General features: G+C 40.9%; 1 long non-coding RNA gene across 2 annotated transcripts in view; it reads right to left on the bottom strand.

Annotated features, from left to right (window-relative positions):
• Nucleotides 1-22836, bottom strand: part of LOC149126319 (uncharacterized) — a 34356-nt gene extending 11520 nt beyond the window's left edge. For both annotated transcript variants that reach the window (XR_016235901.1, XR_016235902.1), the window contains exon 1: nucleotides 22817-22836. This is a non-coding gene — a long non-coding RNA (uncharacterized LOC149126319). The remainder of the gene's footprint in view (nucleotides 1-22816) is intronic.
• Nucleotides 22837-23344: the final 508 nt, after the last annotated feature.

Genomic DNA, 23344 nt, shown 5'->3' with positions numbered 1-23344 from the left:
GCTGTGATAGCTAATTTTAAGTTTCAGTGGCTTAAGGGCTGCTTTAGATAGGTGTTGAAGCATTATTTGTGGGTGTGTCTCTGAGGGCATGTAGAGGAGAGTGGTGTGTGAGTGGGTGGACTCTAAGTATGGAAAATTTGTCTTCAATGAGATTGGACACCATATGATCAGCTGGGGTACCCAAGAAGAACCAAAAGGTAGAAGAGAGCTTCTAGATCTGTAATATTCTTCTAGCCTTGGAGATCAAGATTCTAGGTGCTCTGGCTTTTGGATTCTGTAAGTTGATCCTGCAAGCTTCAGGTTTCTCAGGCCTTTGGCCTTGGGATCAGAATTACATTATCAGCTTTCCTGGTTCTGAGGCCTTTGGATTTAGACTGATCAATGCCATTGACTGACCTAGTTCTCTAGCTTACAGAAGACTTGTAGGAATTCTCAGCCTCCATAATTACATGAATGAATATCCCTAATAAATTCCCTCTCATCAATATCTATCTATCTATCTATCTATCTATCTATCTATCTATTTTTCTATTTATCTATACATTCATCCATCCATCCACCTAATCCTATCAGTTCTGCCGCTCTGAAAAATCTTAATGCAGTGGTGATGATAACAGATTTTATGTTTCAGTATATGTGTCCCTGTGTGTGCAGGCAAATGACCAATATCAGTCACTGTCCATCACCCCAGTTGGTAGCAGATATCAAATATATCGAATGCCCCTCTTCTCAGACTCTTATACATTATTTTCCACCAACACTACCCTTGGTTTAGTTTCTCAGACATGCCAAGTTTTTAGAGCCTCTAGGCACTCCAATATGATGTTCCATTATTTGCATCATAGTCTTTATCTCAACTTACAATGCTTTTACTGTGATGCTTAATTGCCTGTAAATTCTTTGAGTAGGACTATGACCTTCCTGTTCATAATTGTAATTTGGCATAGGTTCAACATTCAACAAATTGAATGCCTTCTTGAGATCTTTATGCAATTTCCATTCTTTTAACATGCAAATACTGAAGAGACAGGGACAGTAGATAATCTGCAACTGAGTTATCTCTCTGTGAATGGGCAGGGATGGACAAAGAAAGAAGGCATAATACCAGGTAAGGAACAGAGGAGAACCAATGAAAGAGACAGCCTTGCATGTATTGTTCAAGTATTTCCAAGTGGCAGGGTTCTGGCCTTGACTTCCAAATATGGCTGTCATGATTGTGATGGCTGCATTTAAAAGAAGAGCTAGAGAAAAACAAATGACAGTTGGGTCATTTGTTGACAAATGACTGTCCCCAGGCAATAGAAACTTATTTTGTATCAAACTGTGTTGAAACAGGTGTTGAGAATAGCAGAGGTGTTTTCCAGAGCTGACATTGTGAAATGTCTTTATCAACCCATCATCAACTATTATGATAAGCAGTGCAAACAATGTGAACTACCAAACTACCAAAGTATTTGTAACTACCAAAGTAGTTGTAATCCAAGTAGTGCAGGCTACCAAAGCTTGAGCTTCTAAAGACTTAACCTGTAGTATTTTGTTTCCAGAGTAGTCTGTGGTAGAAACACCTGTGGAAATCTGTTTGTCCCAGGAAGATAATGTAAACTAATTGCTTAGCATTGCCACTGGCACAAACACAGAGCTTATGAGAATTAACTTCCTTGGAGATCCCATCCATAAGGATCTATTTGAATGTCTCAGGAGGTACTGAAGAGCACAACACCAACACTTGAGTAAAATTTCACACTAGCAATAAGAGAGAGCTGGTTCTCATCAATAATCTCTGCTTCCTCCTTTCTTATTGCTACCATTACTAAATGCCATTTTCTGGAACTGTTTCATTTAGGTGGATCCACGTGTCCATAGTGTGAACAGAAGGAACAGATGCCATTTCCTGAACTGGCCTATATATTCTTTCATGCACAATCTTCCATTGATTTGGGATGTGAACAAGAAACCTCATGCTAAGCCAAGGAGACTTGGAGATTTTTATGGTCCCAGTTAGTCTCCTCTGACTAATATAGCCACTACTGCACAAGACAAGGTTTAAAATCAATGTTTTCCCAAATATTTGATGGTTCTAAGGATATAAATCATTGCCTTGAACACAAAAATACATGGAAGGATGGCTTCCTGGTTGGACTTACAAACAGGAAACAGTTGAATGTAAGTACAAAGAGATAATTCACACTGTCTAGTAACTCATGACTTCATTTGTGTGTGTGCATAAGCATGTGTGTGTGCGTGAGCATGTGCATGTGTGCATGAGAGAGGGAAAAGAAGTAAGATAGAAAGAGACAGAGGCCAAGCATATGGTTACAACACAGTCATCATATTTAATAGGGGAGAAATTATTTCTTCAAAATGTCCTTTTATCACTTCATATCCTTCTTTGTATAAAAAATACAAAGTTATATTGAATATAAGATTCAGGAATAGTAGGAACACTGGTAACACATAAGTCTCCTATTTTGGTGCACAAGAGTCAGTGCTAAGACACAGGAAAATACAGGCTAGAAAGGGAGCCCTCTGGGAACAGATTTGATTCATTTTGCACAGGAAAAGGACAGCTGTCAAGGAAATCCTGGCATTGCCTGTTCCTGATAAATGGCAGCAAGATCTGACACCCTGGAAGTTAAGCCTGATATAGGGATCTCGTGTAAGTGAATCATGAAGCTGTTCTCAAAGAAATCTGTAAGGAAGTAGAAGCAACATAAGGCAAAGAAACTAAGCAAAGATATGGTTTGGGACAAGTCTACCTGCACCTTGAACTCAAGGAGAGTTCTAATGTATGACTGGTCCTACAGAGTTGTCCCATTGTGAGGTATCTGTCTGTCATTTGCTGTGGATTGTCACCCAAGATAGGCTGAATAACTTTCCAGAAATTTCTGTGCAAGGTGTTTCCCCTTGACCAATGATAATACTCCAAGGAAGGATAAAGGTAGGAATTATCAGCAGCCAACATTCATAGATAGTGTCTGGGAGATGGGTCCACTGCTTCTGTAAAAGGGATATGACTGAGAGCCTAATCATTCACTCCACTCATACAAAGCTTCTCTAGGGTTTTGTTTGGTCATAGTTTCTAGAGGAACTTACCAGACAGGGCACTATTAAAAGTTGCATCTCAAGGCCATAATCAGTGCATGGCATGTACCTCTGCTATTCTTTTTGCGTTCCTTCCCAGCTAGCACTTCTGCTTGTCAAGATGGCTTGCTTGGTAGAGGGATATTAATAAACCCTTAGTTCCCAGGTCTTTACAAAGCTGTAGTCACTATCCTTGCTTACGTACAACTGAAACTGAGCATATTCTAAAATATTCTAAACATATTTTCTTCCCTGAACTTAGTACATAGATGTGGCTTCTTATTCTTACAATCATCAGAGTTAGTTATTTCTGTTGATATGGAAACTCCTTTTACTGCTGTTAGTCTACTTGTTCAAGGAGATCAAAGTATTTGAGCAGAATAATAGCCTGAATTTTAGTGGAATTCTTCTGTTCCCTTTGGAAAACTTTCTCTGGGAGGCAGGATCTCTATAATTATACAAACAAGTCACAGGAATGAGAAACACAAATTCCCAACCAGGTCACTGAGAGAGGTAAAGAACGGGGCCGTGTCTGCTTTACCGTGGTTCTTGGAACTATGTATTTTACTGAATGGGCACATAGGACCATACCTCCTTCCATTTGTTTGATATTTTTAAGCAAATACCATCTTGGTCTAGAAGGTTCTGCTAACTACTAAGTACGCCCATTCTGTTTATACATTTGAGAATGGAGCAATAGGAACTTTGTTCCACATTTCCAGTTAAACACATTGTGTTATTACCTGCTACCAGGAATTTACTTGTTACTGTTTCCCAAGGGCTTTAATATTCCTTGAGGGCCATGATGGCACTTTGAATCTCCAGGTATCAATATCAACTTTAACCCAATATATATTAATGCTCAAAAGATCTGGGTATTTCCCTTTCATCAGCACCTACTCAAGGAAACAACACTAGGGCACTTTGAGGAAGGAGTGTATACACTGGTTGTGATGTAACAGAATCTGAACTCTGTGTCAGTGGGTGGATTCTATGCTTGAGAACTGGCTCAAAACTTGGAAAATGGGCAAAGACTATAACTTTATTTTCAGCATCTGGTTTCAGCATTCTGTATATACATGCTCAATTTCTTTCCACTAGCTGTATTAAGCAGTACTCTTGTTAGTTACCCACCTATTTGTCCCTGAAAAGCACATGATCTATTAGCCACATCTATAGCTCTCCAGGGTTCAGGGCCTTTTGGCAGTAACTTCAACCTGGAAACCAATTAAGGTAATCAGGTCCACTTTCTTCATGATGGGTGAGTGATACCAACTGGCCTCTGCCATTCTGGTCCCTCATCATCCCTACTGCTATCAGGGAGTGCAGTTCTATAAGGGCATTGTCTACCATCAGTCCTGATCTATAGAGTACAGACGCTAATGAGCTGCCCCAGAACACTGCTGTCCCCATCACCAGTACCTTGGAAATACAAATTATTCTCTGGGCCCTACAGAGGAATCTAGTCAGATGATGGGCTGCCGGTCATACAGAGTTGATGCATGCCCACTTTTGTGAGCTTTTTGATCCTTTTCTATATACTGTGCTATCGAAATACTGGCATCTTTCCTACATTAAATGTGATCATTTCTTTTTCCAAGCTTCTGAGAGGCATCCCCACAGTGTATCAGGAACAGTGCTCAGGCTTTTACTAGGATACAAAATTCTGTGTTAAAGGAGATATTTCCATATCAGTAAGTTATCCTTTATCTAGCTTGCTGTCTCATTTCTCTTGACAATATAATCAGGATCATTTCCCGGGCTTTCTCTCACTATCAAGGTCTAACTTTTATTCTATCAATACCCTGACTTTGAAGTAGGAGACTTGTCAAAACTGAGAATTTAAACTACTCTGAAGTTTTCCAGCTCTTATCAATTAGGTCCTGGTCTTGATTTTCAATTATTGGGCTCTTGGGCTACAGGCATTGGGAGTCTTTATAAATGCCATTAAGGGAGGCTTTCACACCTTGTTTTAAACTGTTACTTAATCACCTAAGTATGTTTTGACCTCTTCAACAAGCAGCTACCCAGTTCTACAACCCTTATATTTATGATTTCCCCAATACTTCTCAAATGCTAGGGAGATTACACAGAAACTAGTGCATGTTGTTCTACTTGCATCACAACCCAGTTTATCCTAGTTGAAAGATGCAAGTACACAGCTCTACGAGGTGAAGACTCTAAATAACCTTGCCATCTCTGGGAGTAGGGCTTCTGTTAGCAACCATAGCAGATGAGGGTCCTTGTGCAATGAATGTATCTGGGAGTGCTTTCGGGAGAAACCTATATAGAAGTGAGAATGCAGGAAACAGGGGAGGAAGTTAAGCAAAAACAAGGGTTTATCTAAAATCTAGGTTAATCCTGTTTACACAGGGGGCTCTTGTGGCTCAAGGACACTATAGAATTGCTCCACCTTGAGGAAAGATGGCCAGACTTTTACATTTTTTAAATCATTCAGTCATTAACTGTTGGCCATTTCTAGAGAGGGACTAGCTAATCTTCCAGAAATCTAGAGGTAAGGAAACTCTTGTCTGCTGAGGGAAATTTTCCAGAGGATGTTATGGCTATGTGTCTTTAGAGGTTGATGGTCATAAAAGCTGGACTAGGTGGACACCAGGAAATGGATCTAAGCCAGGTGCCAATCATTCTCTTAAAAAAGAGAGGTCTCTGCAGGCTAAAGTGTCAAGGAAGCTGCCATAAATATAATGAGTCTTAAACTTCGCATCTGAGAACACCTATGATCCTAGGTGCTCTAATTATTTTGTTGATGCATTCATTCAGCAAATACATACTGCATGCCTATTATGTAGCAGACACTGCCCATTTAGTCACTGAGTAAACAGTATTGAAACAGGAGAATATGGTCCCTGCTGTTAAAGGTTTACCCCCTACTGAGGGACATAACCATAACAGCAAGGGAATGGAATTATACTGTGCATGCATATTAGTGGTCACCAGTTAAATGATACTCAGAAAAAGACCTGGGGCTAGCACTGTGGTGCAGAGGGTTAAAACTCTGCCTGAAATTCCAGCATCCTACATATACACTGGTTCCAGTCTTAGCTGTTCCACTTCTGATCCAGATCCCTGCTAATGAAAACAATGGAAGATAGCTCAAGTACTCAATTCCCAGGCACCCAAGTGGAGACCTGGATGGAGTTCCTGGCTCTTAGTTTCAGCCTGGCCCAGCTGTAGCTATCTGGCTGAGCTCTAGCTATTACAGGCATTTGGGAAGTGAATCAGCAGATGGAAGACCTCTTTGATTCTCCCTCTCTCTCTGTAACTCTGCCTTTCAGATAAGTAAATAAACACATGTATAAAAACATAAGTAAATAAAATCAAAAAGAGAAAAATACTTAATTTAAAAGGAACAGATGCCTGAGCCCAACATCAACTCAGTAAATACATTCTCTGAACTTAGTGGAGATAGAAGATGTGATATAGCTGTTTTCTCAGTATAAATCTAACCAAAACCTAACTGCTGTGTTGTATATGACTCTAACAAAATAAATTTTCAAAATTACTTCACTTGAATTGCTAAGGTTGGCTCATTCCAGCTACTTTCTGTGAAAAATAAGAATGCAGGCCATGAATAGAGGGAGTTATAGAAGCTTCTGAGTAGGTTCAATGCATGCAACCAGATACAAAATTTAAGCTGTTTCTACATATCCATAGTCCATTCTATCCAAGTTTTATAAGTGCCTAGAATCTCCAGAATAATATTGAATTGACCTCTATTTTTTTGGTAAATGTAGTCTATGTAAAGCAACTGCAACCCTGAAGTAGGAAGATTTCTGAGTATGAAAAATACTGGCTTCTTTAAGAGACAACATACAAATAAGCCTTTTTATGTTTTCCAAGCCTAGACTGCTTTGCTGATTCTTGGTCCTTGGCCTCTGTTTTCTAGAAGAAGGGAGCTCAGTTTTTATATTGATTGGTTAAAGGCTAACAGGAGTCTGCTGATGTGCAGCATTGTCAGTATTGAGTTCTTGAGTCATATGTGTGGCTTGCCTAGAAATTAGAGCTTTTCAATGGATTCTTGTAAGAATGGATAATGAAAGCAAATAGTCATCAAAGTTATTGATAGTTTTGTATTTGGAATCAGTAACTAGGGTACACAGGGCTGGCTGATTTGCTAGATTTAGCCATAAAGCAATAATGAAAATTAATTGGTGAAATTCTTGTTAATAGATCATCATAATGCATTCTTTCCTTGTCTATTGGAGAAAATTTCAACCATTGAAAAGGAATTTAGGGAGATCAATATTCTGTTTAAAGAATATTTTTTACCAAAAATCCATCAAGGTCAGGGAAACTATGGAGTTACATGACATCTACTGACGGTAGAGAATATCACAATTCAGGTTTCACTGAGAGATCATCTCCCAGCCTATAAATATCTGTGAAAAGTATCTGCATGTGAAAATATTGTAGCTCTGGCCTAGGAAGACAGAAGTCTGGTGCCCGAAGTTCCCTAGTCAGCTCTTACTCTTGCAGAGGATCGGATTGGGAAGTGGTCAGGCCCAGGAGCTAGTGTTCGATTTAACTTCTTTCAGGTTGAAGGATGATGTGAGTAGCTTGCCTCTAGCCTTGCCAGAGAGCAGCCTACTGGAGATTTGTGGGCTGTATTGTACACAGGAGCAAAACACATCACTGTCTTTCTCCTAGAGGAGTGTTGCCTGCTCTCACAAAGCAGAAATGCAGCAAGAACTCACATAGAGCTCTGGATCTACTGTATCTAGGCAGAGAAAATGAAAATCTCAAGATAAAAGTCTTAAGATAAAAAATTAAGATTCTTGCCATATCAGTTATCTATTGCCACAACAATGCTGTGTAAAGAACCACCACAAAACAAAGGGGCATATGTTAATAAACATTTAATGTTTCTATGGGTGGGTGAAGTGGTGTTGCTAATCTGAGTTAGTCTCTGCTCACTTACATTTGTGGCCAACTGGAAGATCAGCTGGGGGCTGCGTGCCCATGATGACCTTGGTGGAGATACCTTGGCTTTGCCCCCGGTGGCCTCTCTTCCTCCACCAGACAACCCCAAGATGGTTCACATGGTGAGGCAGGAGTTCCAAGAGAAGGGGAAGCAACCAAAGGCTGTTGCAGCACAGGTGTGAAACTGGAAGGCTTTACCTTCCCTGCCTTCTATTGGCTGAAGCAGATCTCAGTGGCAAGCCAGATTCAAGATTATAGGAGAAGATTCAAAAACACATCTGAAGAGGATAGATTTAGAAATGGCTGAAGAATTCAAGTCATTTATGTAATCAATCTATCATATGCAGTTTCACATAAAAGTTCTGGATTAAAGAATAATTTATTACTAAGTGGTTCATGACAAGCCAGTGAAAGGCAGAGTAGATCTCTGTAAGAGGAATCAGTACTATTTTTTTTTAAAGATTTATTTATTTACTTGAAAGTCAGAGTTATACAGAGAGGGAGAGGCAGAGAGAGAGAGAGAGAGGTCTTCCATCTGCTGGTACACTCCCCAATTGGCCACAATGGCTGGAGCTGCGCTGATCTGAAGCCAGAAGCTTCTTTCGGGTCTCCTATGTGGATGCAAGGGCCCAAGGACTTGGGCCGTCTTCCACTGCTTTCCCAGGCCATAGCAGAGAACTTTATCAGAAGTGGAGTAGCCAGGACTAGAATCAGTGCCCATATGGATACCAGCACTGCAGGCAGCGGCTTTACCCACTATGCCACAGTACCAGGCCCGAATCAGTACTTCTGTGTCAGTCCTTCAAGAACTGATTTTCTGCAGTAGCCACCTTCTAACATAGACAGAGTTTGTCTTCAATATCCTGCTGCCAATATTTGACCTGTCCTTGGGTTCTTTTCCACTTTTTAAACCTGCTTTCCAGCTATGTTTAGGAAAGGGTATGTAAGCTATTTCCCACTGGGGCACAAATAATAGATGAAGCCAGAATGCATTGAGTCTCATTATACTTTTTCTTTTTTAAAGAATTATTTATTTGAAATGCAGGTTTATAGAGATAGAAGGAGATAGAGATGGATGGAGGGAGGGAGGGAGGGAGAAAGGGAAGAGGTGGGGGAGAGAGATATTGTTCCTCCATCTGCTGGTTCACTCCTCAAGTGGCCACAATGGCCTGGGCTGGGCCAGGATGAAGCTAGGAGCCTGGAACTCTATCTGGTTCTCCCATGTGGGTGGCAGGGTTAGAAACACTTGGGTCATCTTCTGCTGCTTTCCCAGGTGCATTAGCAGGGAGATGGATCAAAAGCAGAATAGCTGAGACATGAACTGGTGCTTATATGGATGCTGATGTCTAAGGTGGTGGCTTAACCGGCTACACTATCATGCCAGCCTCTCACTATGCCTTTTTATAGTGTGAACCAAAAGAAACTGAGTTCCAGGTTAGAGTTTCAGACACTGGACAATAAGCTGTTGTGGGTGGGAGGTGTTTGTGTCCTGGAACTGCCTTCCTGTGGAAGATGGCTTTTTACAATTTATTTGCCCCTCCGAGCCACTGTATCTTCATGAATAAAATAGGAATAAGAATAAAAACTTTAAGGTTTAATATGCAGTTCATTGAGGCAATTTGCTGGATTCTGTTGCACCTGGTAAAAGTTGATTCACAGCAAAGTTCATTTCTGCATCACCCCTTGTCATATGAGCTTCTACCTTCAGCTCAATGTGAAAAACAGACTCAATTTTTCTGGTTGAGAATTGCTGCAGGTGTAAAAGAGAGCAGCAAACCTGTATTGAGTATCTTCTAATTGGTACACACTGTGTTTAATGTTCACTGAGGATATAAATATGTCCATGGAATGGCCCCTGCTAACCAACAATTTACAGTGTGGTGGTGCTTACAGGTGGGACCAAAAACTTGCTCCTCCAGCTAAGAATTCAATGCTCCATCCCTAATTACTTCTTAATGACCCTCACCATGACCCCGATTGTCTAGAGAACAAAATGTCTCACATTGGGAACTAGCTGAGCCAGCCCATGGGTTCAGCAATGAGTAGGGCTCAGGAAGTAGAACAGATTGTTGGACAGCCATGAGCTAAGAAGGCAGGTTCAAAACAAACTTCTTACTACTCAATGGTTCTTCAGAATGCTAGCTCTCTTCCCTTTTCTTGTAGTGGCCTGAGCTGAGACCCAGGAGTGTAAGCTCCAGCCCCAATATAACTAGTTAACAGTTAAAAAGTGCTCAGTCATGCAAATATCTAAATGCTGCACTCTTTGAGAACAGAAACTTTAATTTTTCTTGAATATTCTCATTGCCTCCTTCATACCCCCCCACATATGGTATAATCCATTTAGAATAGTTTTTGTTGTATATATATAAGTATATAAAATATATACATAAAACAAAGATATACTATTATAAAGGTATTATATGATAGATTCTTTATGGAATGATTTTGTTTCTTGATTGTGTACTGGTTACACAAATCTATATGATGGTACTTCAACATGTACATGAAAAGCCCATGAGAGTATTTCAGGCATGGAAAGCCAGGACACTCTAGCAAAAACAAAAAACAAAAAACAAAAAACAAAACCTAAATGAAAGATCTCCGTGAGTGAGATCCCAGTGGAAAGAATGGGTCATCAAAGAAGGAGGTACCTTTCTCTGAAGGGAGGAGAGAACTTCCACTTTGACCATGGCCTTGTCTAAAAATTATCAGAGTCGGTGAACTCAGGGGGCTTCCATAGCCTTGGCAGCTCATGACAAGAGCCTAGGGTGATTACTGATGCCATAAACAAGAGTGTCAATTTGTTAAGTCAACAACAGGAGTCCCTGTGCACTTACTCCTCATGTAGGATCTCTGTCCTTAATGTGCTGTACATTGTGATTTAATGCTATAACTAGTACTCAAACAGTATTTTTCACTTTATGTTTCTGTGTGGGAGCAAACTGTTGAAATCTTTACTTAATGTATGCTAAACTGATCTTCTGTATATAAAGAGAATCGAAAATGAATCTTGATGTGAATGGGAGAGGGAGTGGGAAAGGGGAGGGTTGCGGGTGGGAGGGATGTTATGGGGGGGAAGCCATTGTAATCCATAAGCTGTACTTTGGAAATTTATATTCATTAAATAAAAGTTAAAAATAAAAAAAAAGATCTAGGAAAAAAAGAGATAATTTATTTTAGTGCAAGGAATTTTGAAGTCCATACATAGTTATATCATAATATGTATTTCTGTGATCATCTTGAATATGGTTTTACAGGTGGTAACACAGTGCAGAGCTAGCGCGCACACACACACACATATTCTGAATATGTGAATATTTTTGAAAAAGTTCTGTAGATTGTTTTAACATCAGTGTTTTTCTGATTTTCACAAAATTGTATATTATATCATAGATAGGAGGATACAGGGAGAAGAGTACATCAGATCTCTCTGCAAGACTATAATTTCTCAGAATAAAAGTTTAAAAAGATTTACTCAAGTCATTTATAAGCTCTTTTAGCAATTGCTGTCACTTCTTCAATGCTCTTACCCTATTGTTTTTGTATCTTTCTCTCTAAAGGACAGGAATCCTGTCTTGGTTACCATATGTCCCCAGCAACTGGTTTTCAAATTATTTAATAGATTTTGATGAATGAGTGAACAGGTGTCCTGTTTTTGAGCAATCTAAGGCTTGGCTTAATTAAGGCCAATTAACTAAAATTAATTAAGGCCACTTACCTAAGCTCATGTGGTTAGTGAGTAGTGGTTTAGGATTTGCTGACCCTACTACCCCTACAGTCCAGGTAATGACTACATTAGGAAGGCAGGTTAGGGCAGGTGCTTTGGCATAGTGGGCTAATCCTCTGCCTTTGACACTGGAATCCCATGTGGGTGCCAGTTCATGTCCTGGCTGCTCCTCTTCCAATCCAGCTCTCTGCTGTGGCCTGGGAAAACAGTAGAAGATGGCCCAAGTCCTTGGACCCCTGGAAGACCTGGAGGAAGCTCCTGAATCCTGGCTTCTGATCGGCTCAGCTCCAGCCATTGCCGCCATTTGGGGAGAGAACCAGAGGATGGAAGACCTCTCTCTGTCTCTGTCTCTCTCTGTCTGTAATGCTACCTTTCAAATAAATAAATAAAAATCTTTATTAAAAAAAAGGAAGGCAGGTCAGTTATAAGGCATCTACTGACTGCACTTCTGAGCAATGAGTGCCCAGGCTGACTGCTCTCCATGAAACAACACTTAGCCAGGATGAAAATGAAGCAGTTGAAGCCTCAGTCACGTAGAAGAGTTTGCCTTTCTTGGGATCAGTCTGTGCCTTTCTCCAGCACAGGTCCTGTTGGCCTGATGTGGGGTGAGCACCACAGAAGAAAACGTTGCCCCGAGACTCCATCAACTTCCACTACCCACGTAGGGTCATTTTATTAATATTTCCCACTTTACTTTCCATCCACAAAACACTTTGAAGCCATTAACTAATTATTCATCTCTAGTCAAAGTCGATAGCTGTCTGGTGCATGGTCTTTAAATATTTAACTGTGCTCAGAAAAGAACAACAAAACCCCCAAATTAGCCAGGCAAGCACATGACATCACCAAATGCCAGCTAACACTTTCCATCTTCCTCCAGCCAGCATTAGGTGCCTTTGGACAAAAAGCCCTCACAGGACAGGAGATTCCCAGGAAGCAGAGAAAAGCTTCCCCATGAACATCCTGCTTCCGGCTCAAAACCCCTCAGGCTTCCCTATTGCACTTAAAGTGTAAGTTGCTCACCAAAGCTCACAGCGTCTTCAGTTTCCTGGTCTTTGCCTCCTCTGCCCTGCTGCTCCTGTGCTGAGCTCCCCATTGCTCTGTACCTTGTGGCTATCTTGTTTTTTTTCTAGCTCCACACCTTCTCCATGTCTCCCCACATGAGCCCTTCCCTGTGGATGTAATTCTTCTACTTCCTTCCCTTCTTAGCACCTTCTGAGACTTCCAGTTATAACAACACATTTCCAGGAAAGATTTTCTGGCCTGTACCAGACTTGATGAGAATATTCTATTTTAGGCTTTCAGAGCACAGGATGTTTCTTTTGTAGCAATTATTGTAGTTGTATTTTGACAAAAATCATTATATGATCAGCTATTTATTATCTACCTTCTCCTCTATACTAGATTCATGAAATTCTGTGCCACTAGTACAGACAATAAGTGGTACTGGTACAAATAAGCATTTGCTGAAAAAACTGACTTAATGAATGAAGCAATGACTTAATATCATGAACTAAGAAAGATTGTGGGAAGAGTTGAACAATTACCTTCAATGCAACACTTTAAGCAACTGAGTCAGGTACCTATAGAGAGGTGAATATGCTTCCCTAGACTTCTTCCCAGCAAGAAGATCATGAAAACAGTAATTCCTAGTTGATGGTGGCTCAAGTACTTGGGTCTCTGCAACCCATGAAGGAGACCCAGACGGAGTTCTCAGCTCCTGACTTCAGCCTTGTCCAGCCCTGATTATTGCAGATATTTGAAGAGTAAGCCAGTACGTGGAAGAGTTCTCTCACTTTCTCATTCTCTATCACTTGTTTAAATACATAATAAACATTTAAAAAATAGTACTTGCCTTGCACTACCGTAGATAGTGACAGATAAAGTTAACTTAAAATTTTAAGGGAAAATGAAGAAAAGAAAAATGCAAAGCTTCCTGATAAGCCAATTCTCCATGACTTCGGAGATCCAGCATGTTTCTTAAAGGATTTCAATAGGTTGATTAATATTCTTACTTACAATTCTACTCTGTAAAATACATACTCCTAGATGTAAAGATATAAGTACTGGGGGTACACATTAGGTTCAACAGTTAAGTCACCACTTGGGAATGCATGTGTCCCATGTCAGAATGCCTAATTTTGAGTCCTGGTTCTGCTGTCAGTTCCAGTGTCCTGCTAATGTGTCCTGGAATGCAGCAGGTAATGGCCCTGCCTCCCATGTGGGAGTTCCAGGTTCCTTGCAGTGGCCTGTTCCAGCTCTGGCTGTTTTGGCATTTGGGAAGTGAATCAATGAATGGAAGACCTTTCTTCTCTCTATGCCTTTCAAACAAAATCAAAATTAATATTAATTAATTAAAAATTTTAAAACATATGTTTTAATATGAATTTCAACATAGTTTTGTTTTTCATTTTGAATGAAAAATGTATAGTGTTTCATTTAAATCTTCCTTGAATTGGCACTTGTTTACAAGAATCTTGTAACCTGACATAGTAATTTCCTCCTGCTGTCATTTGCCTTCTTTTTAATCTTACTTTGCACCTTAGAAATCCCATATTTTATTTTTTTAATTTCTAGGCATTTTATCTTCCTTCCTAAGTCTCAACAATCCAGTTTTGCTCTTACAGTGGATTTTTATTTTCTTTTTCAAGATTTATTTATTTATTTGAAAGGCAGAGTTACAGAGAGGGAGAGAGAGAAAGGAAGAGACAGAGAGAAAGAACTTTCATCCACTGGTTCACTTCCCAAATGGCCGCAACAGCCAGAGCTGGGCCGATCCAAAGCCAGGAACCAGGAGCTTTTCCAGGTCTCCGACACGGGTGTAGCGGCCCAAGCCCTTGGATGTCCTCCGCTGCTTTTCCAGGTGCATTAGCAGGGAGCTGAATCAGAAGCGCTGCAGCTGGGACTTGAAATGATGTCCATATGAGATGTTGGTGCTGCAGGTAGCAGCTTTACTCACTATGCCACAACGCTGGTCCCTACAACTTTTCTGACAAGAGTGAGTTCCTTCCCATGTGGAAGCCAACTTTTATTTCTGTTTGCCTTATGCCAGCTAAAAAGATATAAATAGAAATGTGGAGAGTAATGTTAACCTATATTGATAACTTAGGCTGCATAAGCTGCAAAACAAAGTACCATACATTTAAACTACATGAATTTATTTTCTAACAGTTCCAGATGCTGGAAGTCTAAGTTCAGGTTGCTGATATAGTTAGGTTCTAGTTGGAGTTCTCTTCCTGGTGGGAGAAAGCTGCCCTCCTGCTGTGTTCTCTTTCCAGAGAGTATGTGTGTGTGTGGAAGGAGGGAGAGAGTAGGGAGAGAGGGAGAAGGAGAGAGAATGCAAAAATTATTATGTCTCTTCCTTTCATACAAGGCCACCAATACCACAGAATCAAGACCTCACTTTTATGACCTCATCCAACCTAAAATATCTTCCTCAAAGCCCAGTCTCGAAGTATGGTTAGAGTGTAGTAGGGCTTCAACTCCAGGAAGGAGGGAGAAAATTCAGCGCATTGCAATGGATAAGCACTGGAAGTTTCACAGTGAATTCTCATTGCATTGTTTATATTATTTTACTCTATTATAAATTTCTGAAGTATTTACATACATTATCTCATTTGATTAGTGACTACTATTTATGCATTTCAGATTTCAAATCACTGAGACTTAAGAGATGAGGTAAATTTTAGGTCATGTGGCCAAGAAGCAGCAAAACATTGACTTGAACTCAGATTTCTCAATTCCTTATCTAAAGATTTTGCCACCAGATTTTTAAATTTTTAATCCTATTTGACCATTGAATCATTTTTCTCTGAATGGCAATTAATACGCTAAGGGATAAACTTAGGATAATCTATTTCTAATTCCATAACTGTGGGAGTTGTGAGAAGAGCTGGGTTCCCCCAGGAAAATGAAGAATCAATGATGACATTCTTTGGTGGTTTCCAGGACAATGTTCTGTTCGGCCATGAGAAGCTGGTTAATCTGTTTCTAAGATCTCATATTGTGCATTATGGTTGCATCACTAGTAGGAAGGTATCCTTTGTGGCACTGGGAAGGCACCTATTTGTTCAAAATGCTCTTCCTTTCACTTAGCCATGCTGCCAGATAGTCCACCAGGTAACAACACTCCATCCTTTTCCAGATCTTCATGCATAAAAAATATTCTTTAATTTCATCTCTGTCAATATAACCCCATGTATACTTTCCCTGAGATTCTGCAACCTCCTCTTTCTTTTATTTTTTGCAGTTATTTATCTGAGATACAGCAAGACAGGGAGAGAAAGGGACTGAGCTCCCATCCAATGGTTCAGTCCCCAAAGGTCCACATGGCTGGAGCCAACAATGTCAGTTACGAGCTCAATCCAGGTTTCCCATGAGTGGCAGGGACTTCATTACTTGATCGTCACTACTACCACCAAGATCTGCATAAGCAGAAGCTGAAGACGGGAGCCAGAGACGGGCATCGAGCCCTGTTACTCTGGTATGGGGTGTGGGAGTCTTAGTTACTCTCATTTTCAGCCAAGCCTCCTGATCATTTATCACATCTGCTTGGTTTAGTGGCCTACTAGAGCAGCATCCCACTGTTCCTTTCCCTCTTTAATTCTCAACACTTGTCAACACAACACTAAACACTCCGAACTACATACCTTTGGCCAGGGCAGCAATTTCCCAACGAGGAGAACTTGCTTTCATGGCCTCTAAGTCACTTCTCCCCAGGCATCTTCCCCACTTCAACAGCTCTTCTCACCCCACCCCCTCTGCCACATACATTCATTGCTCAGTGCTCCAAAAATGATGCCTTTGTCATTTTAATGAGCTTCGGTTGACTTGATCCATAGATTCTACTCTACAGACAGAATGAGATCACTGTGGAGTCCTGCTGACCCAACTAACACTCATCTAACTGGTGGCATTGAATCCAGCTTTCCCTGCAGGTAGGCATGAAGTTCTATAAACCTAATTCACCTATTCACCAAAAGCTTACCGTAGACAGCTAAGCCCCAGGCAGCTGAGATAAAACAAAAACACAGTCCCTGTGTTTAGGGAGCCTGCAAGCTTTGTAGAAGAGACAGATGTGTAGAAAACTAAGTACAATTCACCATGCTTAGAGCAGAAGTATGGTTCCTTTTCTACAGATGAGTGTTGTTGATAGTGCAAGCTAGTCTCTCACCAGTAGCTGTTTCAGTTATTTACCCAGTGCATTTTAGCTTTAGGCCAGGCATTTGGTTAGGCCGTAAGAACAGAGACAAGTGGACAGCTTGCAGAAACTCAGTGTATTTTTTGAGCCTTACTGAGTCTTGGTCACAAATGACACTGTGAATGCAAAAAGTTCTAATCTAGAAGATCGGGCCACGAATGTGAATGGAGCAAATCCAGCACAATTGGAAGACGCAGTGAATGTTATTTCTGTAGCACACAGCAGAACATAATGGTTAAGATCACAGACTCAGCAGTCAGCCTGTGTGGGTACCAGATGTAGCTCTGGCCTTTACTGCTGTGTGACTTCAGACACGCTTTGTAGCCTTTCTGTGTCTCAGTGTTGTCATCTGTAAAGCAGAGATAATTATGACACCTACTTGCTAATATTGTATATGTTAAATGAATTCATTGTGTATCTCGTGCTTAGAACCACGCCTGACCTGAAGTAAGTTCTCTATAAACGGTAGCTACCCACATTGTACTTGTATAAGCTTTTCCATTACTGAAAGGCTTTCGAGTAGAACAGAGAAAATACTGATGCCAAGAGCATTATTAAAGCCATATTCAGACCTGATATTTTTCTCCTTTCTCAATCCCAAGGTATGTGTTTGAAATTGGCTGTTGAATTTTGTACTCATTTGAATATTGGCTTCTTACAAAAGGATAGAGAGCCCAGAACTCTAGCTTTGTTCTCGCAGAATCTTCTATATCCTTCAATGCTGCAGTTAACATCTCCTTCCAATATACTCAAAATGGAGATGAAACAGGTGATCTCTTCAGAACCCCAAAAGGCTGGGTCTGCAGGTGTATCCACCATGTCACAGTCTCTGTCAGCCCAGGAGAGAGGCAGGGGCTCCTACTGGCCTCCAGTTGGGAGCAGTTGGCTTAGTGTCGGCCACCTTGAGTTACCCTCCTATGGGTAGGGCTCAAGCTCATCTGCCCAATTTCAGTTCCTAGAACTGGAAATTTTCAAAAGAGATGAAAAAAAAACTCTCAAAAATGGTTTCTTTGCAACAAATGTATTACTTCCTATAAATTAAACATCACCAGCTTATTAAATAGTTAAATTAAGCATTTTGAGTGGTTACAAGCAGGATGCCAATCCCTCCGTCCTGGATCAAGGTCTCAGCTCAGGTCCTGGATCTCTTGACCTTGAGTTTCTTTTCTCTTTTCTCCATACGAATGTTACAGGACATTCCTCATCTCCCTCTGGGTTTATCCAGTGTACAGGCTTTTCTTTTGCCTGTGCTGTAGTTCCACGTCTGTACATGGCCTCTGTTGAGGCTTCTGTGCGCCTCAGCTTTGCCTTGCTGCTGTTGATTCCACTCGCCTCTGCATTTTCCCCTGGTCTGCTCTCCGATGCCAGCTTTGATCCCCACAGCACATCACTTCTTTCCCACCATCTCTGGAGTCCTATCTGAAACAAAGGTTCTGCTTTCATGACCATTTATACCCTGAGGATAAGGCACATGTCACTGGCTTCACTGCTAAACCCTGCCCTAGTGTCCAGGTCCTTCTGGTCATGGGTAGCTTCTGTGTACTTTACTTTTTCATTTTAATAGGATGGGATTTTTCTCTGGGATGTCATGAACTGGCATCCTGGAAATGGCTTCTCAAGAAAACCCTTATCAAGCCAAAGCACATAGTTTATCTGAGATGCCCATGACAACCCTTAAAATGACTCCCTGGCAGAAGCTGACAGGAATCAAAGGATCCAGGCAGGCCAGATGCAGCAATAGCAGAAGACCCTCTACTCTAAGAATCCCTTCCTGTCCACTCTGGATGATTTTTAAATGCATTTTTGGACACAAAAAAAGGATATGGAAGTGTAGAATTTTTCCATTTTAGAGAAAACATCCAGTGTCCTGACTTATATCCTTTCGAATGGGAAAAAAATACACTGTCCACAATAACCCACGCCTAATAAAAGAGTGAAATTGAATAATAATAATAGCTAGCACTGTGTTGAACACTTATTATATTCCTGGTATGCTTCCAAGATCTATCCATTTATATAGTAATCTGATTCAATATTCACAGCGATCCAAATGAGAGTCAGGAACTTTTATTTTTATTTCTGATGAAATAACTGAGACTCAGCAAGATTAAATTAAGCACACCCAGGACTAAAGTCATGGGTGATGCAGCAAAGATTTGAATCCAAGCAAATGGCCTCTGGAACACGCCTTCCTAGCTCTGTAAAGGCCTGGCTGTGTCACTGGACTTACCTTCTTACACAAGCTCACACTTCAATTGAAAGACCTCTGTTGCTCTGGCTATAAATTCAAGTCTTCTCAGTTGGCCTAGGCGATTTGGCAAGGCTTATGGGTGCTTGCTCTGGAGAAATCTGAGAGTGTGCCAGTTGGAAGAACCTATTTGGGCAGCTTTGCTTGCTCAAACTCGGGGAGGAGGCCAGCAAGGCCAGTTTACTTTATCCTAGTTTTTCCCCTCGTCATGTATCCTGCTCTGTGGTGCCATGAGCAGGAACAGACCTCGAGGGCCAAATCTCAACATTGTGGTTGCCAAACACACCACCCTCAAGATGTTAAACGAAGAGAAAGTGACTACGTGGGTCTGGAGACTGCCACCAATCCAAAGGCAGCTGTAGGCGGCTATTTTGGATTTGATGCAAATGTGAATCACAGTCTGTCAGGCATTGAGTGTGATTGACATATTTACTGTTGACAACACAAGGTGAACCCTGCAGTCCTTTTAAATATGTAGCCCTTTGCCTTGAGACAGCGTTCAGGGTGAGAATGGAATGTGAGATTGTGTTCCAGCTGCACATCTGCCTGCACTTTTTTAAAAAAAGCCCTCTTGAGAATTCTCCAAGCTTCTCTTGAGTGACAGCCAGCACAGAAGTCTCATCATCTAACCATGTAGATCTTTAGGCAACTGGCACTTGTGTTGCTTATAGATGGGGTTTAGGATCTTGAGTGTGATTTTTTTTATAGCTATAGTTTCTTGTGTCACCATGATTTCTGGTAAATTTGAGTTCTTTGACCAGTGGACACTCTCAGATCAGAGCTGGTAAGAGCACCAGTTATAAGTCATTCTTTTTTTTTTAAGGATTTATTTATTTTTTGAAAGGTAGAGTTGGGCAGAAGCAAGGAGCTTCTTCCACATCTTCCACAGGGGTGCAAAGATCCAAACACTTGGGCTATCCTTCACTGCTTTCCTGGGTGCATTAGCAGGGAGCCAGATCAGAAGTGGAGTAGCTGGGTCTTGAATTGGTGTCTATATAGGATGCTGGTGTCACAGGTGTTGGCTTAGCCCATTGTGCCATATAGCTGGCCCCTACAAGTCACATTCTTGATATGATGATAAGAAAGACTGATCTCGGTAGCTTGTTTTCCTATCTTGGCAAGTCCCAGGATTCTGGCCAATCTAAAATTTTCCAAAGTTGCATGCCTTGGGGCACTTGGTTTTCAGAATATTGACAGGTACAAAACAGACCTCTGTAGTCAAATAAATCTGAAACATGGCTCTGCCAACTATGCTTCACTGTTGGAAACTCTTGATGCATAATATAAGTTCTGAGAATCCCTACAGCCATGACCCTTATGTAACTTCCACCATGTCATACGCATAATTGATTGTGGAATACTATCCAGTACCTCTCTCTGTACCCATTACCACCTATTAACATTGTACAAGACACAATGTTTTGGAAGAAAACCTACACAGAAGAAAAGGGCTCTTATTCCCTGAAAAAATGATTTACCAAATGTGACTCAGTAGCTCCCATTGTGCAAAAAGAGAAGACAGAGATGGGGCTTGCCTGGAAAATGCAGACCAGTGGTCTTGAGAGCCAGGAAGAGAGGAGCCGATGTTTGCAAAGTCATGCACTTAGTCTACAAGGCTCAGTTCAAATTCTTCCCATCAGTGGTATTTTCTCTGATGAGCCCTCCCCAGGATAACTTCTGCTCTCTGGCCATACCATTCATTCTCTATTTGGCTACACTAAAGTGACTCCTATATCCATGATGAGTTGAGTATTTGGAGATATAGCCTCCAAGTTTTATGAGATTGAGAATCAGGGTAGGTGTTTTAAAGTGCTTTATTATGCACTTCAATCACTTCACACCTACATTTGTGACCACAGGTGGAATTACCAGGGGAAAGGGTGTGAATTTTGTGAAAGGTTTAACACCTGCTGCCCAAACTGTGTCTTTCACAACAGCTTTACCAGTAATACTTCAACTGGCTGCATATGAAAGTGGCTCTCTCTAATGTAGTTATTACTGTTCTTATTATAAGAGCATTAGTTGGAAGGAACAGAGAAGGAACAAATAGGCTCCCAACATACATTAAAAGCTTTAACATACATTAGGGCTTTCAGCAATGCAGGGCTGCGTGGTGATGACAGAAATTCTTGGTTTACGTGAGAATAACCCGTGGAAGTATCCAAGAGCCTCTGACACTTTCAGAAAAGTGGTTGCCTGCCTACATACTTTGGGTCTGCACATTGCAGCTTGACAATATCCTGATATTTACATACATGATCACCTCACCCTGCAAACCCCAGGGAAGCTGCCCCAGAGGAAGGCCTACTTAACAGCCACACTGGTCTGATCTTCTTGTGGAGATAGGCAGCCTATATGTCACAGTCCTGCAGGTGCTTCTCATCAAAGAGGCCAGGGAAATGGATTGAAACACACTCTGGTTCCTATGGTTCCTAGGTAGTATCAGAAATCCTGCTATACCCCAGGTTCTGCAATGCCAACACCAAGAAAATTAATAAGGATCATGGTTAACATTTATTGAGAATATACTGTATCCCCAGTCTTTGGCAAAAATGTTTGTAAGCATGATATAGTAGTGTGAAGAATTCCATTAAAATGTAAGACCATGTCCTACCCTTCTAAAATGCCTCAATAAATTTGAGATCACACTGAGGGCTGCATAGACCCTTTGTGTAGTCCTTGGGGCAGAGCAGATGAATATTATACCCACAGGGGCCAGATTTCATATATTGACTACCCTCAATTCCACTGAGCTGTGCGGAATTACTTCCCTTCTGAGTTAAAAGAGAGAGAGAGAGAGAGAGAGAGAGAGAACAACCTGGGTGAGTCACCTTTGACACACCCTTAACCCTGAAGAACCAAACAGAGCTCTCTGGCCACACCCATCACAGCCTCTAAGGATCCATCAAAAGAAGACAGTCCACTTAATCTAGAGTCATAGTATAATGAGAAAAACCACTACAGCGAAGAAACCAGAGAATATCTCCACAATGCCAAGAAACAAACGCAGAAACTGAGGAAACAACAACAAGGAAGACACTATGATGCCCCCAAATGAACAAGACACCCAAATTCAAGATTATGAGGATAATGAGATAGAAGAAATGCAAGAAGAGCATCTCAAAAAATTGATAAGAACATTAGGAAGTTTTCAAAAACAAATGCTTGAGCTATGGAAATCCTTACTGGACAGGATAGAAAATCTCTCTCGCAAAAATGAAATATTCACACAAAATGAAATGAAGCAACTAGTAGAACATGAAACTGTGATAGTGAAGGGAAATCATAATGAAATGAAGAATTCATTGGTCAAATGACAAACACATTAAAGAGCCTTAAAAACAGAATGAGTGAAGCAGAAGAGAGAATATCAGACTTAGAAGACAGAGAACAGGAAAGTATACAGTCAAACCAAAGAAAAGAAGAGGAAATGAGAAATCTAAAAAATATTGTTGGGAATCTACAGGGTACTATTAATACTTTTGGTTGAATACTGTAATCAATACACAATTATTCTTAAGTGCTGAAACTTAACTGAAAAGTGATCGCTGTTAAATATAAGAGTGGGAATAAGAGAGGGAAGAGATGTGCAATTCGGGACATGCTCAAGCTGACTTACCTCAAACGAGAGTTAGAAACATACCAGGGGATTCCAATTCAATCCCATCAAGGTGGCATGTACCAATGCCATCTCACTAGTCCCAGTGATCAATTTCTGTTCACAATTGATCATAATGATAGGACTAAGAACCAAAGGGATCACATAAACAAGAATAGTGTCTGCTAATACTAGCTGATAGAATCAAAAAGGGAGAGAACGATCCAACATGGGAAGTGAGATACACAGCAGACCCATAGAATGGCAGATGTCCTAAACAGCACTCTGGCCTCAGAATCAGCCCTTAAGGCATGCGGATCTGGCTGAAAAGCCCACGAGAGTATTTCAGGCATGGAAAGCCAGGACACTCTGGAAAAAAAAAAAAAACTAAATGAAAGATCTCCGTGAGTGAGATCCCAGTGGAAAGAATGGGTCATCAAAGAAGGAGGTACCTTTCTCTGAAGGGAGGAGAGAACTTCCACTTTGACCATGGCCTTGTCTAAAAATTATCAGAGTCAGTGAACTCAGGGGGCTTCCATAACCTTGACA

This window comes from Oryctolagus cuniculus, chromosome 6 (assembly GCF_051225735.1).
Source record: "Oryctolagus cuniculus isolate XC-2025 breed Fujian yellow rabbit chromosome 6, ASM5122573v1, whole genome shotgun sequence".
Classification (NCBI taxonomy): Eukaryota; Metazoa; Chordata; class Mammalia; order Lagomorpha; family Leporidae; genus Oryctolagus; species Oryctolagus cuniculus.
The sequence above is the reverse complement of the archived record's forward strand: the minus strand, read 5'-3'. Positions and strand labels throughout refer to the sequence as shown.